Raw genomic sequence first — 24,130 nt, 5'->3', positions numbered from 1 at the left:
CCAAAGCAGTACAGAAAGAAAAAAAATTGTAATCTATTGTTCTTAAGAAATGTTACTTCTCACCAGGGTTTTTTAAATCCTCTAATTCCTGTGGGTTGTAATTTCCAGTTTCAGAATATCTCCGTCAGCTCTGTACGTCATTGCAGTAAAATCCAGTTGGGGCCAGATCTTACCATGATCCCAGTTTCTGTTCCTGTGGGACAAGTGCCAGTGCTGTTAAGTGCTAGTAAGTGGCATGCTGAAAAACTAGACGCAGACTCCATTTTGCAGATCCAGTACAATGTATTTTAGTGATTATAATAAGCAGATGACATGACTATTCTGGTCTGCTAGCTAACTTATACTTTTCATACTTCTGAAGTGATATTAGCTAGCAAACTTTTTTTTTGGTTTGTTTTCTAGGCATTTTGGGAAAAGTACAGAAAATCTCTAGTTAAGGCATTGGATAGAAAATTAGGAAGTGGGAGTTCAGTTCACAGATCTGCCAAAGACTCCTTTAATCACAGTTGTAGGTATTTCACTTTCCTTCTCAATTAACTGAGAAACTCTTTTGCTCATCTCATTTCTGCCTTGGGCGTTTTTGCCACTCAAAAGGATGTTACAGTTTATAAAGCCAGAAGAGAGTTTTTCATTTAACTAGTCTGCGTTGCCAAGTCAAAAGGCCATAAGAGCTCCCTGAATTAATTCCTTTTAGAAAAACATTTTGATTTTTAAACTTCCAGTGTTGAAACCCTTGCTAAATTGTTCCATACTTTAATTAATCTTATGGTTAAAAATGAAGGCCATGTTTCTAGCTGGAATTAATCTACCTCTTCACTTCCAGCCTTTCGATCCTGCTGTATGTTTGTCTGGAAGTTTGGAGAGGCGTCTGCTTTATCTTCTCCTTGAAAAACTGATCAGACTGATCCTCTTGACTCCAGCTATAAAAGCCATGGTTCCTAATCATGTAATCTTTCTTATGGCTCCTCTCTGACCCTTCCTGATCATTTTTGGATTGTGGACATAGAAACTGGATGTAGTATGCCAGCACCAGTCATGCCAGTATCATACATGGCTGTAATATAATTTCGTTGCGGACTATTTACGACTCACTGTTCCTTTGATTATACACCCAAGACTTTGTTTTAGTCCCTCTGGACTCAGTGTCACACAATGCACGTTTGCTTTTCCACATGACTTCTAATGACTTTCATCACAACCTTTTCAGAGTCCCAAGCAGAGTAACCTGCAGGTTGATGTACATTTTTTCGTCTTAGATGTATGGCTTTACATTTAACTATTAAAACATGAATTGTTAGTTTGTTTTCACCTACAGAGGTAGAGAAGATCATTCAGTGGTGATGATTAGCCTTTTCATTATTTTCATCATTTGCTGACCCTCCAGTCTCAACATGAAAGTTTACCATGTGGCTGGGGGAATCCAGGAGAGATCAAGCACAGGTCATTGCTGAGGAATGCCTACCTAACTGATTCCTTATGCTGGAAATACCGTATCGCTCTAAGTTCTTCTGGTTTGAACACTTCTTCCAATGTCTAACCAAAATCTTCCTTGCTGCAAATTTAAACCAATTAGTTGTTATGTTTCTATCTTTTTGTCCATTCCTGGTAAAAGTGTTCAAAATGTAACACCAGTAACTGATCCCTTAGCAGTAGCTATTGCCTTTTTATGTAGGTAAATTCTATTGAATGTTGTTGCGTTTTTGGCAAATAGACTACTTCTCTCACAAGAGCTATTAAATAATAAAGGTCCAGTCCAGGACGGTATTTTCAGCATTTCAGAGTCCTCTCTTGCAAAGTGTGTGCTAAAACACCATCGCACTCTTCATTAATATCCTGTTATACATTACTTCATATCACAGCAATCATAGATTGTGCTTATAGTAATCAGTGAAATTTTGTTCTATCCAGTTGGCAATAAAATGACACATAAAATGTGTTTCTTTATGTACCAATTGCTTGTCTTTTTCCAAAAGCCTAGAATTGAACAGGAAGGGATTTTGCCTCCTTCTAGCCAATATGTCAAGGCAGTATTTAGTCTCAAAGGACATGCACTGCCACCCTAGTAGTTACTTATGGGATGTCTTTGTAATATGCCACAAATGAGTATCTGGAACATAATATAGAAAGAAAGAGGCAATAACTTTAAACATAGTATCCAGAAAATAAAGTTCTAAGTACTCGTTAGAGCATACTGAAGTGCATTTTAAAAAGTCTTAGGTTTACTATTGGACATACTTCAGCCTATATAGTAGGAGTCTAAAAAGGAGTCTATAAGAACAGCCATGTCTTTTAAATATATAGTTAACACTGGGTGAAATTATAAATCAACTAGTGGGCATATATGGTAATTATATTCAGGTATTTAGTCTTGAATTTTTCAAACTTTTGACCTTAACCATCTCCATATTTTTTTCATAGAACTGAAAAAAAATAATTTATGCATATTCAGCCAAACAAAAATTGCTCCAAAAATGCTTTCTAAAACATTTCATGTTTAGTAAAATAGCACTGCTGGAGATTTGCATGGCATTTCTTTTTGTTTTTAAAGGCATGATTCAAAATCTATTTAAAGTCAATGAGAATCTTTTTATTGACGTCCATGAGCTCTGAACTATGCTGTAAATGCAAAAGAATTGCTTCCAACTGAAAGGTGAAATTATATACTTACATATACATACATATAAATATATATATAATCTTAGATGTAGAAATGTATGAACAGCTTTTTTACAAAAGTTGGATTCTTCTTAACGGAATAATTCATAATAGTATTCTAGATGGTTTCTTCTTGCTAGTTTCTTAATATCTGGGTGCTGAAACAGTATCTTCTCCTTAGAAGAATAGACTGTAATGGATAATCTATTGCTAGGACCCACACCATATAAACTTCTTCTGAAAGCTTCTCTGAAACTACATTGATTCACTGACTTATGTTTGCTTATAATAAACACATTCAGAACAATTGATATCAATATTTTTTTAATTTAAAAATATTTTCCTTGAGAAATTCCTGTCATTACTGCAGTCACAGCTGAATATGGAATGTAAGCATGCATCCGAATGAAAGATGCGCATACTGCCTATTAGGCATCTATTCAGTTTTTCTGAATTACGCTTTGGATGAGAATCTTTCCTTCCATCGACTTAATAAGCCTAAAATAACTCCAAACTTGATAGCTGTGTGCTATGAATACTTTCCTGTGTTTCATTCATGACTTGTAGGAAAAAAAATATATGTTTAGAAAAACATCCAGGAATTAAGTCATAGGACTTATGACAAGACATAATATCTTGACAAGACTATGAAACCTTCATGATTATTTCTTCTTTTTTGGGAAATATGGAAAACAATGAATTGTAGTGGTACAGAAAATATATTTTTTCTTTGTGTGTTTCTAATACCTGAATCTGAGTCAGTGCAGATCTAAATCTACCTTTCTGGTATCTCCTTGCTCCTTGGCCCACCCACCAGCTGCACAGCTCTATTCATTGTAAGGTAAGAACTTAATTTCAAAGACAGACAGAGTCAAAGATTTCAAAGGTTAAGTCTTGCTCCTTCTCAGAAGCATTCACCTTTCCCAGTGCAAATTTTCTCCTCATATTAACATATTCTGAACACCTTGGACTTTCATAACATTTGGTAAAAATACAATTAGGCACTGCAGTTTCCCTCTTAGAATATGTGTGAATGGACTTTTTAAACAGATGTTCTCTATGGCAAAATCACTCATATAAAATAGAGAATCCATAGACTTACATATGCTTTATACTATATCTTATATAGAATAAAGAGAAAAAAAAGAAAACAATTAACACAGCAGTGTTAACTGAAGGAAAAGAAAATTCACTCTGGACTGGAAAATATGCTTACTAATTCCTGAATTCAGGCTAATTTCAATCCAATTTTTTACTAAATAAGCAATCAGTGAGTCTTTAAATGCTAAGTAAACCTAGGAGTTGATTTTTTCTAAGTTCCAGTTTTTAAAAGGCTGCATACTTTGTCTTCTTAATACAAACTAATAGGTACTATTGCAGTAAATGCCTCTGTGAGTAGCCATAATAGAAGCTCTTCTCACAGCAGAGGGGGAGAAAAGATGGAATGTTGATTCTGGCAACTGAGAGTGTGCGTTTAATCTGTGACGTTTCAGGCAATGATCTTTTCAGGTTCAAAAGTGGGTTCGTTGCCCAAAGACACTTTGATGTCTTTCATCTGTGGAGGTCTTTATCAAGAAAATTGTTTTATTTTTCTTTTCTTTTTTAACAAAGTTATTGTGTTATTGTTCCATGACTGAACAATTCACTATCCTGAAGACCTTGTCCAAATTTGAAATGTTAAATGCAAACAAACAGGAACACTAATGTTTCTGAGACAAAGAAAGTATCAAAAAAAAAAATATTTTGACAAATTCATCTCTGAAACAGAAGACCTACTTTGGTTTTTCAGGGGTGATAAAAAGGCCATGCATGAGTTTTGGATGAGAAAGTCAGAAAAATGAGTAGTGTGAAGCAATGGAAGATGCTAACGGGGATAGATTAAACTCAAGGATGAACTCAGAGTGCTGTTTCTTTTACAAAGATCTTGGTACTGACACCAAAAGCTGCTGTACAAGACAAAAAAAGGCTACTTAGATGTCTTTTGAGGTGTTTGCTTCAAGGACAGGGAGAGGAAGTTCCACTTCAAGACCCTGACTGTCTCAGCAACTCAGAGTAACTATGGGGTTTGTTAGGACTGAAGTATAGAGCATTATAAATTGTAACCTGAAAGAAATGCAAGTGTCCTACAAGCTTATTATACAAATAACATTTAATATCAAGGTATCAAGTTTAATATCAAGTTCATATAAATCATTTACTTATTGATTGCAAAGTATCTAGAACTGAAACAGCACAGTGCCTGAGTAGTGCATTATAAGATTTATAATTTATAAATTTATCAGTACGAAGGTTTGCCTGGTCCTATCTGATCTATTTGTACAACTTGTATTACATTCAATTTCTTGCATGATACTATAAAATATATAAATGTTAACCCATAAACTGACAAAGTGATTTAGGACCAAATTTTCAAAAAGTCCAAGATAATGAACTATCTGTGACAGATAAGGTTCAAAAACTAGGTATCTGAACGTGAGTGTTTCATTACCTAGAAGTAGTTCAGATACCACAATGTTAACTTGAATCCTTCTTTACCTGTAAAGGATGTTGATCATCAGTATGAATATTTGGATTATGAATAGCTGTGGTAATACATGTTTTTACCCTGATTTGAATTTAGATTAGATGCCACTTATAATAAAGATTTACTTCCCTGTGTCCAGAAAACTGTCTGTTCTCAAAGGTGAAAATTATTGAGCACTACCAGATAGCACTACACCATTCATCAAGCTATGCCGAAACCAACAGAAAAACATACTACTGGAAAGCAACAGATGGTAGTATTTGTAAATGCCAATCTGCATTCCACGTTAAAGAGGGTTAATCCTGTGCTATGCTTGAAATAAGGAAACACGGAACCCACATGGTTTTCACAGTATGCGTGCTGACTCTCAAAGTGACCGTGGGATGGCTGGAGTAAAATCTGCATTTCTAGTTACTAGATTATTAAGCAAATATCAAGACAGGAGGAGTATTATCTCATTTCTGCAGCAAGGGAAGCTGAGGGAAGATGCTGGGCGTAGGCTTGAGCAACCAATAAACTAACAGCAGAGCTGTGACTGAACTTGAATAGACTTTAATATATATTCATTAAACAAATTTCATCATTTTTGTCTCGTTGAATTCACAGAGTATTCAACAATTTGAGAGAGGGCAGTCGAAAAGGGAATCAAAATGTTGAGACTACTTTTGATTACACTGCTTGTAGCTGGGATGCTCAGAGGAATCTGAGTACCGCCACAGGGGGGGCTGAGATTTACTCCCTGCTGCTGGGGGAAGGCTGACGATTGGTAATAGTTTTTGCACAGTTAGTGGCAGTAGTTAATAGCAGGTATATTGCTCTCTGCTAGGGCACAGGAGAAAGCCTCTTACTGCTTATTGTCCATTTCCATTCACATTTTTTGGAGGCTTTCATCCTGGCCGACCATTAACGATACTGGTGCTATTTTTGCACTTGAACTAGAAAATAGTTCCCCTATAAAGACGGACAGACAAACAGGAAGTACTGAGTGTAGGGGACAGAAGGCCGTGTGCCTTCTCTAAGAAAAGACTCCTCTACTTCTTTGAACTACTGTTCAAATAAGCATTTAGCTTTTTGATGTTATCTAGTCACAGAAAATATATGTGTAGCCTTTTTCTGCTTCTCACATTTACTCTGCAGTTTTTACAAGTTGTTTCCTCATGCCGCTAGTTTGTAGAAAACATTTTGGGCAATACAGCTAATAAGACCTACAATTAAAATTGTCAAGTACTTTGTATTATAATTCCCTTTTTCCAGTACAGATTTTAGCTTTATTATATTTCTGTGGATTGGATGGAAATTATTTATGCTGAGTATAAATAAGGCTAAAGTTAAGTAATTGATTCTATTAGTGATAAAAGTTTATTCCTTTCATTGGTTCTGTTTCCTATTCACTATCTTTTGGATACATCAAGGTAAAAGAATTAAAAAATGCAGTAAGAACTCATAAACTGGTCCACCGGCAGGAACTGTGAGGTACCTCATGGAAAAAATGTACTCAGCAACTGTGGAAACTAAAGCTTCTTTTTTTTGCTGACAGCAGCAAAACTGAATCAACTAATTGACTCCGTCTATATTTTTACAGTTGGCTTCTAACATATTCTGAGGTTGGTTTTTACACTGCCTTTTTGAATTTCTGTTTCTGCTTCAAAAATGCACTGCCTTTGAAAACGGTCTGATCACTGTTGTGCTACAAGTAATAATCAATTTATAGTGGGGTAGAAACACAAACAGAGCCTAAATATACTCTGCGGAAATATGGGAGTTTTTTAACCTGGGCAGTTTCTCTGCCTGGGACTGAGAAATAACACACAAAAGAGACTGCAAACAGATGGCATTTGGCATGCTTTTAAATATAAAGATGAAGAACACAAGAATTATTCATGTGTTAAAAAAAAATAGCAAAACTAGGAGATTTGACATTTACAGAATACTGTCTCTGAAATAGGGGGGGTTACTCTTTCATTTTAAATATTTTTGGTTCAGAACAACAGAAAACAAACTTAATGGTGTGCCAGATTTTTATTTTTTTCGGAGCATTAAAATGACTCCTCAGAGATTCAAGGAAATTATTTATTCACAATAAATTAGAGCTGCTGAAACTGCCAGCCAGACTGTCTGCAGCAAAACTTACAAATGTTTTATTGTCTGGCATCATTGAAGTCTGCCAATAAAATTGTGCTTCATTCTACAGTCAGTGAAATATTGTACTCCCTCTCTATAGGACTGTTTATTTAGTATCCACTCGTGCTGTGTGTGTATACGCATGTGTGTGCCTGTGCGCTGACAATTGTGTGTTATCTTCTACAGAGGAAAATCAGAACAGACACAACTGAAGACAGTACAAGGACTTTATGCTAAGCCTTTTTCATTATGAAATATATGAAATATCTTCATTCAGTAATATTTATTCCCTTCCAGCATTTATGATTTAAAAAATGTATAGTATTTATAAAGGTATAGACTACTAAGCTGTGCAATTGAAATTTGGCTGAAGCTTTTTAGCATCACTGTGATTTTACCTCTACATTCAAATCACTAAAAATTTATTTAGCAAAATTATAAGAAATATAGGATTGTGGTGTGATTTTCTGCTTTCTGGTTATATTGATCTGAAATTTATGCCTTTGGAGAGTTTACTGATAACCAAAAATTAACACCCATAGTATGTCCCCACGAATACTTTGGACAGCAGGGTAGGCCTGATGTCCTACCTCATCTACGTGGTGTTTGTGTCCATCTCTAACTGGAGGTATCACATACAGATTGAGAGAAAGAGGTCTGCACGGTTTTTAAAATTGAAAATGAAAGATTGATGAGGCATGGAAATTATAAGTAACTTATAAGCGCACAGAACAAGGCTTGTGATCTGCAGATTTTCAACTAGTAATCAAACTGAAAACAACTCACATCCATGATTTTTAACAGTTGTTGAGGCTTGCTCAAATGCCCATAGAAGTGAACTGGAATCTTTCTGTTGGCCACATCAAAGCAGGCTTTGGATGTGGCTTCCAGCTCGTTCCCTTAATGGGCCCATTCAGCACAGGAGCGCGGAGGGTGAAAGTCCATTCAGCGTCCTGCACTGTATAAGCATTCTTGATGCCTATCTCTCCTTTTAGACAGTCCTTTTTACCATGATACTCTCTGAACTCTTAGTAATTTTCTCTGTTGGAAGTTTAGTTACAGATGTGTACCTATTCCACTTTTTAATCCTAGCAGTAAAAGCAGGTGAATCTACAAGCTACCGATCTACCATCTGTGAGTGTCCGTGCATTTCCAGCTCCTCCGCTGTGGACTGGCTAGTAGCTCACAGCCATGCACTAACTGTGCTGCGGGACTAGTGTGCTCAGTTAAGCCATTTATTACACTGCATAGCAAAATCCGTGCTTTCTTTGATTTAGGCCTATGACTTTCATAAACCGAATTAAGTAGAGGAGGGGATGAAGGTGTGGGAGGGAGCCTATGACTTTCAAAATGTATTTTAAAGGAGTTTTCTGATCCCATCTATGCCAATTTACACTCCTGTCTCCAGCTACCAGGACTCAGTGTTCCAGCTCTGCTGCAGTGTTATCACAGAAGCCTCTAAAAACCCAGCTGTGAATTTTATAGAGGAACAAGAGTCTAAAGTTTTCTACAATTTGGGCTGCCCACAGAGTGCTCCCTGAGGGAAATTCCCTATTGAATGGGATACATCATAAACTAATACTGCCTAAAGCAGTATTTGATTTGCTCTACTTTCCCTTACAAGCTTGGAGAACAGAGAATCTAGAGACACACAATTTCCCTGTTCACCAGGCTCTATGGAGGTAAAATGTTTGAAGGGTTTTGAATGGACTTTGCAAGACCAGAGGAGGCTGGGGTAAATCCTGCTTCTCTTTGAGAAAAGCAGGTTTTGGCCTCCCCTCTTGGGATGGGAGGCTGCTATGTACCTGTGAACAAGGGGAAAGAAGGGGAATGAATATGGGCTACCCAAACTGCTGTAGTCCTCCTTCAAGTAAAACTTATGGCCTGGCATTTGCTCCTTAATTTCATACTTCAAAGAATTTGAGTCAACAATGCCACTGGTTTCAGAGGTCAAACAGACATCCAGTATTTTCCCCTTACCCACTTTTTTTTCTTTTTAAGTCAGACATAAAAGCCTTTGTGAATTTTCAGTGTGGATGAGATCAAGGCTTTTAGGCACATGCTCTTCTGCAGTTTTCAGTAGTTCTTAGAGGTGATGTCCAAATATGATTTGGAGAATCCCATTAGCTCTCAGGTACATATGTTAGATGAATGCTTAAAGGATCTTCTACAGAGACTAATGTAGAATAGTCAAAAGAATAACACCAGAAAATAGCAATAAAGGGGCATTGCTCCTATTCCTACTTCTGATTCAGACTAGCTGTTTTATCCTGGAGAAGACAGATTGGCCAAAACTTTGAATTACAATGCCTTAACTGTGCCAAATGTACGGTTGGGAAGCTAGTAAATTATTTGATATTTAGACATGTGAAGAAACCAGAGATAACACAGGTTTCAAATTAGTAGTTTTTCATGTTCAGTACTTTGGACTTCCGAAAATTACATCAGCTTAGCTGCTTAAATAGAGAACTATCAGATACTGTATTTTCAAATATCAATCTCTGTGCCTCAGTTTCTTTCACCATAAAAAGGAATATTGCTTTTAATTTATAAAATGTTTTGTTAACCTTGGATACAGTGTAAGTATGAAGTATCACAGCTGAAATTATTTTGTTTTACACAAACCCTGAGATTTTTCTCCTTGTCCATGTCCTCTCCCACCCACCCAGATTTGCGTGTGGCCATTTGAACGTTAATATAACTTCAGCCTAGCTCATCCAGTTCCATACCATAAAAGCCAGGTGTTTCACCAGTATAGACTTCACTTTTTTACCCTCCATGCAAGGTTTTGCTGAGGGAACTTCCATGCTTTAAGCTCTCCCAGATGTAATCTTCCCAGATTATGCTGCTGCCGAGAAACCACCCTTGAATACTCCCCAGTCTTTCTGGGAGCTGCCCACTGCTAAGTCACCTACAGCTTCTGCCAGTGACACAGGCACAAGCATCCATGCCCAGACCATAGCTGTTCTGACCACTGCTTCCCTGTAGCACTAGCAACAGAGGGCTCCTGCCTCCTTCACCCAGTGCTGTAGGATCGCAAGACTGCCAAGAATGCAGCGCTGGGGAAAGTTGTGATAAAATACTGGAATTTAGTTTAGCACATTTACAGATCATATAATCTTTTCGTTTTAATAATGTTGCATGGTAGATATGCATACTGCATGTTTTCACAAATCCCAGGCTAAGATAAATTGCCCATGTAGAGAAACATTGCTGCAGAGAACAATATTCTCCTGGTAGGTAGTCAAGAAATTATGGTTCTCATCATGTATTAAAGTCTGTATTAATAATTATGTACATCAAATGTTTCAATCTGAGCTCTTGTTGCTTAAATAGCCTTTAGCATTAATGCTGTTAGCACTAATTTGTTTCAGCTTTATTGTTGTTTTAATTATATTTCCAGAAGTATGGAGATTTCTGTGAATGTTTAAGAAACTGAGATGTGTTTAAGGTTTTTCTTTAGTTAATTTCCTTCAAAAGATCGCTTCAAAGTTTGAGATATGTTGTTTTAGGGAACAATCAACTTCTTCAGTCTTAAAGTGCTTCATTAAAATGAATATGGTCATTACTTGTGCCTGAAGCGCTGATTCTACTGACAGTATGTTTTCAGTAGAATAACCGTAGTTTTTAATGAGTGACAGTGATTATAAACGTGGTCATTAGGTTAGAATGATGATATGTTCTTTTTCAAATGTGCTATGTTAAAACATCTCTATTTCCTATTAGTTAAAAGATATGCAATGCTTCAATTTTCATTTGCTTTGATAGCACCAGGATATTTTGTTTTTTGCAGCTCTCATAGTTGAAATTTATTTGGCAGTGAATGTAACATGCTGTACTGACTCCTGACCTCCTTGACCTGAGTCAAAAGAAGAGCCCCAAAGACAGAGTAGGTTTTGCATCAAGCTAAAGACCTGCTTCTTACATACATCATTGGAAACCAACTGCCTTACTTTTCTTAATATAGATGATATGCATTGAGACCTGATGTAATCAAGCTGGGATTCATGTGAGTGAGAAGAAAACTTCTAGCCTTATTTGCATAAGGCTTTATTTCATGGAGACTATTCCTGGTCTCTAGAACTTCAGAAGATATTTTCCAGAGTTGAATAATACTCCCACTCCTTAATGCAATGTTTCCTTTAAAAGGCATAATCTGTTATATAATTATAGCAACCTTGCCATACAGTATTAATGTAATATTAACTATTTAAAAGCAGTGTTAATTGTTGATTCATGGCTGATGTCATCAAATTCACGTCATATGTAATATGAAACAGATGAAATTGCATGGTAAGAATAATAATTATATAAATCTTAGGGAACAATCTACTACATAGAAAACCCTTATTTGAAAACTCTAATTAGGTATTGCTTCATTTTTAGGAGAAGATCAGAAAGAATTGCCACACGCATTATCTTACTAAAGCATCATAACTCCTTGCACTACAGAGTTATTGTTTAACCATAAGTTTCAATGAAAACATTAGATACAAATTTTGTTTGGTGAATATTTTTTGTTCCTTTTAAATGAGTCTTCTCACTCCAAAATTCTTACTCTGGGATGCTTTACTTACTCCATTTAAACAACATCACAAATTTATTTAAAGAAACAGTTTATAAACTCCATGAAGATAAAACTTGCATTTGACCTTGCACAAATTTCAATCAGATATAACTCTGCTAACTTCTGTGGAATTACTTCTATTGTACAAAGCAAAAATGAAACAGATGCCTTCCACAGCAATTAAAATATATTTGTGTGCTTTTTAATTCTTTACTCTTCAACCTTGAAATACTTTAGCTTTAACAAAAGATTACTTGTTTGTTTTCTAAAAGCAGAATGTTGGATGTTAGGATTGTATTTGATTATCGGGATGATGGAATTTACAGAACTCTCTAGTTTGGTGTTTGACTGATCACAATTTGAAATCCCATTAATATTTTATCACGTACCTTTGTCATTCTTTGGAAAATGCATTACTTGTTTTATGTAACTAGCAATTAATGTAGTATTTGATTGTCATTTACTAAGCTGTTACTGGTATATTTCTACTAAAAACATGATTGACAATATAATATGCATTCTAAATCCTTATTTTCCTGGACAGTAATGCAAGTTTCCCTGTAGTTTCATCATAATTAAATTTTATACTAGCTTTTTTGAGAAGAGAGAGGCTCTAATACAGCAGTTTCTGCTGTCGACAAAGAATGAAGTTCAGTCAAAATGTCCTTGAGCTTTTGTAATAAATTAAGAATGTTTTACATTTTAAGTTGATTCAGAGATTATTTATGTATTTCATTCCTGCAGAAGGATAAAAGGATTTTAGTCTGATGTTGTTTGCTTGGAACAGATGTAAACTGCTCTGTGGATCAGCTATGTCCTGCTTGTTCTTTCTTGGCCTACTGTTTGGGCAGGCTGTAATTGCTAATTACATCCTCTAACAGATTTCCTTGGGTTACCAACAGAACTCAGACTGACCAAATCCTTTTTCTTTTTCATGTTGTTGTTTTTGGGGGATTGTTTTTTGCAAGTCTTCATATCTAATGCCTGATCATGAGATAGGCATCCACTTGTTAGTTACTAATGCAAAACTAGATGAGAATTAGTCAACAAAGCCCAAATACTCACACCTGTTGAAAAGTTATCTTTGAAAGCAAACCTATATATATGCTAGATAACGTCTACCCTGGCTTTATGTTGAGGGCATGATAGGAAGCAATCATTTCCCTTCCCTTCTCCTCCCTTCCCTGCTCCTGACTACTACATTTCACTCCCATAGTGCTCGCTCAAAGAGCCACTGTACGTTCTCATACCTCTCCCACCCTCTGCCATGGTGGGGATATAAATATAACACCTGCTGAGAGAGAGTACTAATATTCCTCCCCCTAAAAACATATTTTCTGAACTAGAGCAATTATTCTTGCTAAGGACTGAAAGAATACCTCCAATCCTGTGTTTTCTTCTAGAGATCATCTAGATTCTAGTTTTGCAAGAGCTGAAAATATTCAGCAACATTTGCAAACCATTAACAAGACCATAATTACTCCCTACTCCTGGCTTGATTTCTTGCATGGCTTCCAAAGAGGAAAAGAAGAAAAGAGTACTGAGAGGAAGAGTAAGGGAAAAGTAGTAAGATATTTTAGGCTTTAAGCATCTCAGTACAAAGAGAGCTGATCTTGTGAGCAGAGTCTTTCTCTGTTCGTTGTGGCCAAAATGTTATACCAACCCCAACAAGCCCACATGTGAGACAGATACCAGGCTTTGGCTGATATAATCTCAGACTAGGCATTTCTGCAGGATAGTATACTATTAAAATTTTTGGCACTGTTCACAATAAGCCTAGCGCTGCCTACATACACGTGCAGGGAGACACTATCCCCTGATCCAAAGAGCTTCTAGAGCAACACATTAAATAGTATCCAAAGAGGAAGGGAGAGGGACAATGAAAGTGCAAGGCACTGATGGAATGTTTTAGTTCTGTGTTTGAAAAATGCCTATATATGTTTAAGCTCTAAACACGATGGCAGAAATCCAATGGTAACTAGATTAAATGGGAGTCTTTCCACTGACTTTAAACCTCATGGAAGGATAAAAAGTAATATACAGTAAAAAGGATGTGAGTTTGCCATGCAGGGGTGTAGCTTTTTCATCATTAGGATGGTGGTTAGTACTGTAGGAGGTATCATTACATACTAGGAGATTTTTATAACTTTCAAAATTCTTTCTCTGTCTCTGTTGCATGAATGGCCCTATTTACTCTTCCAAGAGATGGGAAGGGCTGAGGCAGAAGGGAGGGCACATTTTGGGTCTGAGCAGCAAACACTCAGCCCTGGCTTTTTCAGGTTCCATGTGGCTCATGTCTCAGGTGGCTATTTTGGTACTCTTTACAGGTAACGGGTACTACCAATTTAGCCCATGTCTAGTGGTTGGCACTCAAAAGTGAGAATAGCTTGTCTTGGGTACTGCAGTGAAGGAAAATATCCAAAGTGGCTGCTAACAGAGAGGCATTTGTGTCTCCCTCAGAACACTAATATACAGTATACTATGCCAGAATTATTACTGATATCATCTATGATATTTATCTTCTGTTAGTTGTAATTCCTATGAAGCCTTATAGCTTGAACACAGCCTTTTCAGGGTTTAAAACTAAATGGAGCATGACATTTTTCCTTCTTCTAAGGAAAAAATCACTCTTTTTCTTTTACTTTAAAGGAAGATGAGGGAAAAGCAAAGGAAAAAGAAACCTCCTTGCAGGAGGCTACTTTTTAAAGTCCTGCTGCAAGGACTTCATTCTCTAATTAATGAACTTTACAGGAATATACCACATTAAAGAAAGAGATATAAAAAAAACCTAACCTTCTGAAGTAGTAGAAACTTGTGGAAAAAAGAATAGAATAGAAAAAGACATAAATAGCTTCCTTCAAAAAAGGGTCAGCATAATATTTCTGGTTAGTCTTGCTTATAAGAAGGAGCCATTTAGATTTTAGCTGCTAATCAGAAAGATATACCATAGGATTTTTTTTAAACATTCTATGATGTTTATTTTCCCTGGAAAGAGTAGACTACAGTGAACCTTCTATTTATGTTTCTTCAGTTTCTGGTCCTGCATTTGTTCTAATAAAAAGGATAATGCTGCCAACTAAAACAGCAGTGTGGTGAAACAGAGTTCCAGTAAATGAGCAAAAACCAACTTCCACACATACAAATAAAGAAGCTGAATGGGACTAATGATACTCCAAATAGTAAGGTACTCCTCCTCCTGCTTTCTTCAGGCTCACAAGCCATCAGTGGTTCAAACTTGGGACTAAATGAGAGTCTTGCAGAAAATCTGAACGGGAACTGAAAGGGAGCTGTGACAATGATGTAAAGATGTTGAGGATTTCCAGACAAAGGCTGCCAAAAGAGCTATTCACTTCATTCAAAAACCCTTTGTGTTACTCACTATCTTAGTTTTAAAATCCTATTCTCTAATAGAAAAAATTAATATTCTGATCCCAGCCTTTGCCTCACATACCTCTGCAAGTGTTTCCAGCAATAGGAGGAGTGCATGCTGCCTTTGCAGTCAGACTTGCCCCAAGGAGAGCTGACCACCAGCTGGTCCTTCCCTGTGCCAGTCACCCCTGTCTCTCTGCCAGGATGGGTGGAGCTCCTGCGTAAAACAACCTTCTCCCTGTGCCAGCCGCTGTGGAGGTGGCACGACTGACCCACTTTCTCTCGAAAGCCCCTCAGCACAAGTCCTGCGAGCACATTCCAGAGCTCCTTTGTTCGCTGTGCGCCCAAGAAGCAGTTCTCCAGCAGCTTCTCCTCCTGCCTCCCTCTGCCCGCAACTCACAGGCTGGTCCGTTTTCAGGCAACCCATTCAGTCGGAGCCTACTCCTAAACTATTCAGGGAATACTCATAAATCTGTAGCACAGATGAACTGGGTCTTACAAATCTTTACCATTTGCAGATGATCTCCACAGTAGTCTGAACATCTCTTCAACTGATCAGCACTATCGAATTTTAGACTGATCTATAAAAAATTGTACGTGATCCCTCAAGCTCTGTGCACTAATAGTATGTCTTTCTGTTGTGTAGTGAAATATCAAGATAATGTACTCACAATGCAAACAAAATTATACTATGTGCATTTTGGTTAACGTATTAATGCAATAATAGAAATAGGTCTGCTGTGAAAAACAGAATTTCAACTTCAGATAGCAAAGCTTTTTTTATAGTGAAAGAGTAGTTATGGAGTCTGTCTAGAAGAAATATATAGCTGTGCTCCATGGTCTGTATGGACTTTGAATAGTTTTTGAAAATAATTTAAATATTGATTTTGAACAAACTCATTACTAGTTTGGAATCCACTTGCCTTGCTAGAAGTGACCAATGATTTCTGTCAATTTTAACTGATAGATTTACCCAACAGTGCACCTCATTTTCTGTTCTGCCATCTTCTACCAGGAGAGCTATTACCATAATGATAGTAATGAAAGATGAAATAACAATTACTCCAAGTTAAAAAGTTCACAGCTGAGAATTATCCAAAACAGGTTCTGGACACAGGTACTTACTGCTCCAGGTAACCTGTGGCAATGAATTACTGAGCATTAACAGGTTTAGTGTCTGTGTGTATGTACAACACAACACTTTCTGCAAAGCTTTGCATGTAGGTAAATAGAGAACGGTTTCTATAGTTTGGTGAAGCACATCAAGCAACTCATATAGCCAAACAAAACCAGGGAAAATATATGCTGAGGGGATTCAGCATAGGAAAGCGGATGCAGCTTCATGGCATAATAGTTAGTTTCACAATTTGGAAAGCTTTGGTGCTTTTCACAAGGTTTTAAGTGCTATTGCAAATATTAATGCAGTTTCATTTCTTGCTGATGGTGAGTACAGTGTATAGTGTACAGAGAAAGCCTAGGAGCAGGGAGAGATATCTAGAATAATATAGAATAAGATGATGGTGGATATGTGTTTCAGAGAGTGGAAATCCTTCATTTTGTCAAAGAGTTTTGCCTCAGAACAGATCTGGGCCTCAAGATGGAAATCCAGATTGGCCATAATGTTAAACTGGCTTTAAGTGAAGCTAATTATTTTTCACTTCTCTTTACATTTGAGAAAATACAATTCTTCATTTATTCTTCCAAAAAACTTTAACATAAATCTGTAGCCAGTAATAAGTGGGAGATATTGTGGGGGAAAAGCAATGAAACACTAGTCTTCATTATGGTACAAAGAAAGTGAAGGAAACATTGAAGCAAGCTTCCCCTTGTAATACTAGGAAATAACTATTTCAAAGTAAACATTGAATAAAACCAAGGCACCTTTCCACTCCCCGGGTGAGTTAGGTCACAGCCATGTAGGAAATATTGATCTCTTACTTGCTAGTCATTATTTAGTTTGTCTCCAGAATGTATATTATCCCCTTGCTTGTACTTTTGCTAATCAAATGACCTGGTTAATTCGCCCAGGTCTGCTCTCAGAAAGCAGCTCAAATTTGAACTCTTTAATGAATCTCAATATTCGGGTAATCTGTTCTAAAAAAGATAAATAAGCATAATATTCCTTGTAACCTGCTGTAGGCACAGAATGCATGTTCTCTGAATTTTAGAAGCAAAGTACTTTGCAACATAACAATTACTAAATGAAAGTGGGTTATATATTTTATTTAACTTTGGGAAGAAAATAATCTCCTATAACAAGAATTGGTGATATATTCCAGCTTAAAAGCTACTGATTCTGAATATTTACCATCCTACCTACCAAATCATCTGGGAGGCTTCTGCCTTTTTGCAGTTCTCTCTACAGAACTGAGAGCCTTGTGTCCCTTCAGACTATCACGTTTGGACACCCAGAGTGGGGAGATCTGCAACGCCAATCTTTTTTATGCTAAGTGAGGACAATGTGTTATGAAAGCAGAGGTAGCACTCCCAGCACCCCTTTCCTAAATCCTCTGAATGTGCTTTGCAGCTTTTTTTCTAATGAGTTTGATAACGTTTTTATAACAGATCAACTTCATTGTCTGTGAGACGGTTGTTTTCTTGAAATGAGGCCACTAAAGGATGCTTCAGAAGCCTGAATCCATATATTGCCTTTAAGGGTTCTCCCTCACACAACACTGTATCCTAGCAAAGGCTTCTTTCAGTTTGTACTTTCTGAGAGTGAACTTCTGGTTAAAGGAAGCATGAAAGCTGTTGTTCCAAAACATGTGCTACAACTCAGAGACCTGTCTCCAGAGTTCTGTGGGCTGGGTAGCCCACGCTTGAAAAAATTTGAAAAAAAAGTTGTAGTATAAGCTAAAGGACAAAGTAGTATCTGGTTCACAGGGCTCTCCTGAGCTGTGGACCTAGGTTGCCTTTCTCTGTCACTAACCAGTTTTGCCAGTGCTTCCATGATAGACTCTGTCTTCACTTTTAAAAATGCTAACAGGCTCCTTGTGGATCAAATGACTGCCCTGTTCCCTTCACCTGTGAAATTTCAGAGGCTGCTTGAAAAGGGCCATTGTTTCCCAGGAATGCCAGGCCTAGTCCGGGAAAGAAAGTCTTCATTTCAGCAGGAATTTGGAGTCTGCCTGAGAAGGCCTTGCAGTTAGTAGGTGAAAGCTGTGGCACATTCATTCCAGATCTGAGCCGTTACAGTGACGGGGCCTCACCCTTTCTGGGTTCTTTTGCTTACTCCTGCTGAGCTGGTGGGAAGGAGAAGGAAGGTTTCACCACTGAAACCATTAGGTTTGAACTATGATTAGCCCTCCAGACACAGGTTTCTCTGTTCTTGCTTCTGTCCTAAGCATTTATGGCACTTGTGTGCTTTCATGTGAGTAAGCTTGCAGGTTTAATGAGCATTTTGGAAACAGTTTCTAATAGAATATACTTGTATGAGAATACAAGGGAAAAGTACAGTGAATGTATCCAAGATCAGATAGAGGATGTGTGTTTAAAGCAAATTAAAAGTCACTTCTGAGGTAAGAATTGGGAAAAGAAGCTGAGAGAATGGTATTTTTAGAATCGTTTGAAACACAAGTACATAAGCAAGCCATTCTTACAAGAATCTACCGGCACTGGCCAACAGTTTTACTATCTTACAGTCCAACCAGTTAAATTTCTGGGACACTTTCTACCGAGTGAGTTGGGAATGCTGCCAGAGCGGACTGATGCTGCTAATACAGTGCCTAACATTTCATAGACCTTGCTAGGAGCATCTGATCCAGTGTCATGAAATCTTTAATGCATGACACAGGAGATGCAGAACATGCAAATGTGAAACACAAAGTAATGATGAATAATATTAGTAAATTTGTAACCAGCTTGGGTGAGGGGAAGAGGGGAGAAGTCTTCAAAGGGTTTTCAACCTGTTTTTGAAAGGGAGGAATCTGACCTGAATATGAACTGATGATAATAAGTACTGTGCTCAGTGAGCCGAAGCTCTGGAAATTTTATTTTTTATACAAATACATTTCTTCTCTGTTTTCGCTTCGGACCTCATTTAATCTCAAAACGGCAACATTTTATTGACATTAAATACTCAGGTTATAATACACTGACTGTGACTATTTTCGAAAAGTGTGGACTAGAATGTAATAAAGCTAATAAATAATGTATCCCAAAAAAGTCAGGAGTATAATTTATGACATTTTGGATTTTTTTCTCTCCTTTTTAAAGATATTTCCTGTGATCTAGTTAAAAAAAAAGTTGTAGCACTGTTTGTCCCTAGACCCTGGTATAGATGGCACACAAAAGGAAGCTTGTCCTTTTGGGACCTGGCACTGAATCAACTACAGACGACAGAGAAATACTCTTTTGTGGCTGCTAAAGTTCAGGAATGAATTCTGGCAGGCTTAGCCAATTCCCTAATGCAGCATCCACGTTACCAACATCAAATTGGCAGCTTTTGCCTGTCCCAGTGGGGACAGGGTAATGAATGGATTTAGTTAAGGTGTCCTGACTCATCTACAGAGTGCCTGGTCTATGCACCAAGGCCGTCCTGTATAACTTCCAAAAAGCTGTCACTCAAAGAAAAATGAAGTTTAGAAAGTTTGTTGGCTAGCACTGGCATAACACACGACTGGGCTTCAGTCTACCCTGAGTCCCCTAGGAAAAGCTGATGTTCATTTTCCTTCTGATTCGTAGATGCTAAGGCTCTGTAAGATAAGTATATTGGTCAGATCTGTGATTTTTAATTTTACTGTATTTCTATGAAATAGAATGTCATTATGATCCCCCCACTTTCCCTCTTTTTTTACCATCTCTTCAAAATAATTTATGATATGCCAAAACATTGTTTGGCCTAATGAACGTTTGAAGTAAATTTTCCTGGAAAAAGACACTGTCATTCTTGAGTCCTTAGACAGTATGGAAGAATTTCTGGAGAGTCACACAAATATATTTTTCTGTGGGACTCTTACCTGCACCAGACTGTCCAGTGGAGATGGACAATGGATCCAAAAGCAAATATTGAAGAAAGCCCAATGAAGTACAGCTTCTACAGAAAGAATTGTCCTGTTCTTTCATTTTCTTCCCACAAGTATCTCTAAATTCTCTCTCTCTCTCTCTCTCTTTTTTTTAATAGGGCCTATTTTTAAAATTACCTCATGACAATTATTCTTAAATGAAACCTGAAGAATGGGAGAAGCAATTTTAACTCCATTTTTCTTCCATTTCTTTTATCCTCACTCATGTTCCCAAAACACATGATGATGTTCGGGGGAAAAAAAAAGCTGCTAAAACATAGGTAAGGACTTGGTCTCCTGATATACACTTGTCTGTTTAATGTTACTTTTTCCTTCACTGAGCAAAACAAAACAGATAAACTAACAAAGATAAAATTTCCTTCACGTTTTCTTGTTTATTTTTTTTTTTGCTTCAGCCAAGATTGGTAACATTCACGGACTTTGAAGTTACAGGTGATCAAAGGCAAGAGAGAGATAATAAAAATAATGGCCTAATTTGAGTCAGAATGATCTGTTTGACTGTTTCTTTCAATAGGAAATCGAACTCTGACTTTCTGAAGGGGCTGTGTGTCAAACTGGAACTAATTCTCATCTTCACACTATTGTAAATCACAATAAATTTTACTGAAGGAAATTGCATTAGACTGGTGTCCGCCTTGGGTCAGAGGAGAACTAGGCCCACATGCATAATTATAAATATATATACATATGTATATATGTATAGTTTCTATAGGATTTGTTTGTTCTTTCAGTACTTTCAAACAAATAATTGATTTGCTGCCATTACCCTGCAGAATCATTTAAAATATTTGCAGAACCTCCCAATCAGAACATGATAAAAATGTTAAATGCATATAGAGATATCACCCATTTTCCACCCTGGCTATGATAAGCAATTTGGAAAAAAACAGAGAAAAAAAAAGTCTCAATAACAAAATCCACATTGAGAAGTTAGGCACTTTGAACTTTCCCATCACCTTACCAGTGTTTCCCCACAGGCTGTCTAAAAGACAACTCAGCAATGTCTGAATGGAGCTGCACACAATAGCTCCTTCACAAGTAGGTCTTTAATTGATTACGGCTGTGTTTATAGAAGCAGAAGAGAATTTACACAAAATGACAGATTGCCTTCAGTGTTAAAATAGTTTAGTAACATTAGTGGTAAAGCAGGTCCCCTCCACCTCCTCTTCAGCTGAATGAAGTCCTAAAGATGAGTTCTTTGTTACTTCAGCTCTCAGCTGTATCTTTGCTTTTTCTTTTCCTCCCCCCCTCCCCACTTTTCTTTCCAGAGCAGTAATATTGCTAACCTCCTGGACTGCATGAGCTGTGCAAATTTACGTAGAGAACAGCAACTAACTGACTCTAGCAAAGTTAAAAGCCTCACAAATTGCAGGTTTCAAACATTAAATACGAGAAACTAGAAGAATAAACAATACAAACCTACTGGAACTCATCCTTGCTGCACCCCTGCTTGTGTCAATTTGCTCAGATAATCACAAAGGCAGTGTTTGAGAGTACAGTCAAAGGTTAATCTAGATCAAGTACTGGAAGTAAATTCCTTTTTCTCTATTTATATTAAAATAAACTCCCAACAAGTTAACAGTGCAGTGGGTGGATGTGGCTCTGAACCCCTTCAGCCCCCACGGATGCCGACAGTGCATGCTCTGGGAGGGAATCTGCTCGGCCTCCTTGCAGCTTGGCGACTCGCTCCTCAAACACAGCCCAGAGACCAGCCCCAAAATCTGGCCTGCTGAGGCCGGATAGCCCCAGATTAACCCTGTCTCACTTTACTCTGGGGATGTCTTGCATTTCCCTGTTAATAGTGACCTCTAATGGTTACGTGCCTGAATATCACAGACTTCTTTAACTCTGAAGAGAGGAAATAGCATTCGCCCAACAGAAATGATTATTGTGCTTTTGCAATGTAGGGTGTAGTTTCAAGGTAGATGTTTAGTCTTATAACTGCAAGACTCTTTTAAGCCTTATCACAACTTCCAAGGCAAGAGGAATATGGCAACTTTGCTTTTCTGATGTTGCCGTATTTTAAAATCACTTTTAACGAGGATTTGTGAACTTCTGAGTCTCAGGCTAATTTGACTGAGAATGACTCTAATATTGAGCCATGGAGTTCACATGTTTAGTTCTTATCTCTTCCTTCTTACAGGGGAAATAAGAACATAAAGCAATGTTTCTTTTGTTTCTGATGCCTCTGAATTAGTCGAAGCTTGAAGTAAGTAGACAAAACAACATTGCAGATGATGCTATGCTGTTACTACTTATCTGGAAGACACTGCTAACATTGTCTCAACTTACAGTGTATTTGATTGACTCCAAAAGATAGTTAAAATGGATTCTTTATTTCAGCTCTATGATTTTAAGTATCAGGTGAGACCTGTCATGACTAAATGATGGCATTCTGAAACACAGACATGAATAAACCAGATGGGTATGAAAATACCAAAATACCCAAAGGAAGACTCTGGGGGTATGAATATCCCAGCAAAAATACCTTCTAAGCTGTGATTGTGCTGAATGCCTTTTGATTGGAAAACACGTTGTCATGACGCTTTTTAGTAAGACTTATCTTTTCCAAACTGTGAGGCTTGACTTGTCACTGGATGATTCATCACACTGCCAGCTTATGCTGTCATGCTGAATTACGGCACTAGCACAATTTAACAATCTTTTAGAGAATAGCAATGTCTCAAGCCTAGAAACATCAGGAAAAAAAACCCTACTCAAATTTAGCAGTGAGGAGAAAAGGGGTGGAGAAGCAGGGACAGGAGGTTGTTTTTCTTCTTACAGTGCAAATACCAAGCAAATCATCTTATATCTGTTAAAGTATTCTGGTTTTACAAGAGCTAAGCAGGAAGGAGTTTGGGCTCTTCTTAATGACTTTTTCAGTATTACTTTTATCTTTCCGGAACAGATCAAGTATTAATGAAAGTGTTTCTGCTTCTTATTAACTGGAGCTGTGCAAAACTGAAATAAATAACTGAAAAGTTGTTTAGTCATATTCCACAGCAAATTCTGTGCTCTCAGCCATTTTGCATATGCTTCCTCTAATAGAAGATGGGTCTGTTAGGTATTCATGGAAGCAGCTGACTTGAAGTGAGTGTTAGAGAATACCTGCAATAGTCAGAACTCCTTTTCTGACGTCTTCCTGCAGGGTTTGCAGGGGGGACTTACTCCACTGAACATCATCAATTCAGAGTGGAATGACAGACATACTCTCTCGTACTAAATGGACTTTAGTAAGCAAATGAGAACAGTTCCCATACAACCCTGGATTCACTTGATTCTTTCAAGTCTGCACAAGAATAGAGCCTTATTTTTGTCTTTCAGCCTCCATTCAGCTTAATCTTCTGCAAGGAAATCATGCATCGTATCCCTCTTCTGAGAATTTGTTTGCATAATCTGTTCTGAACACTCAGAAAAGGACAGAACTATTTATATGAATCTGGAATAATGGGAAGACGTCACTTTTTTCAGACATTTCCATTTGCCATAGATTAAAAGATTAGGTTTCAACTCAGGAAATGATAAGCATATGTGAGCTTATGAGCTTAATCCTCAGTTGAGCTGATGCTGAATTATTTAGTTTCTGTGTCTGAACAAATAGTTACCTTTAGTATACATTTGCTTGTGGTCAGTATGGTCCAGTTTACTAGGACATACTGTGTTGATGCTTGGAGGTGATTATTAATCCCACCTTCTTGAGTCGACTCCTGAATGGGATGTACATTTGTAAAGGCAAATGTTGCATACAGATATTTATAAATTTCTGAATGTCTTTGTGCTGGGAACTGACAACTTTGACATTTCCTGTGGCTGAAAGAAGGAGCATGTATTTATAACTCTAAGACTTGGATAAGATGTATTGTTTCTGTC

At 37.4% G+C, this 24,130-nt stretch overlaps 1 long non-coding RNA gene across 1 annotated transcript in view; it reads right to left on the bottom strand.

The window, feature by feature from the left end:
* LOC112989849 (uncharacterized) overlaps nt 1–24,130 on the bottom strand; it is a 60,416-nt gene that overhangs the window by 254 nt on the left and 36,032 nt on the right. Inside the window, exon 4 of the long non-coding RNA XR_010390169.1 lies at nt 64–193. This is a non-coding gene — a long non-coding RNA (uncharacterized LOC112989849). The remainder of the gene's footprint in view (nt 1–63; nt 194–24,130) is intronic.

Source organism: Dromaius novaehollandiae, chromosome 8, assembly GCF_036370855.1.
Source record: "Dromaius novaehollandiae isolate bDroNov1 chromosome 8, bDroNov1.hap1, whole genome shotgun sequence".
Taxonomy (NCBI): domain Eukaryota; kingdom Metazoa; phylum Chordata; class Aves; order Casuariiformes; family Dromaiidae; genus Dromaius; species Dromaius novaehollandiae.
Note: the sequence above shows the minus strand (reverse complement) of the source record. Positions and strands in the feature narration are given on the sequence as shown.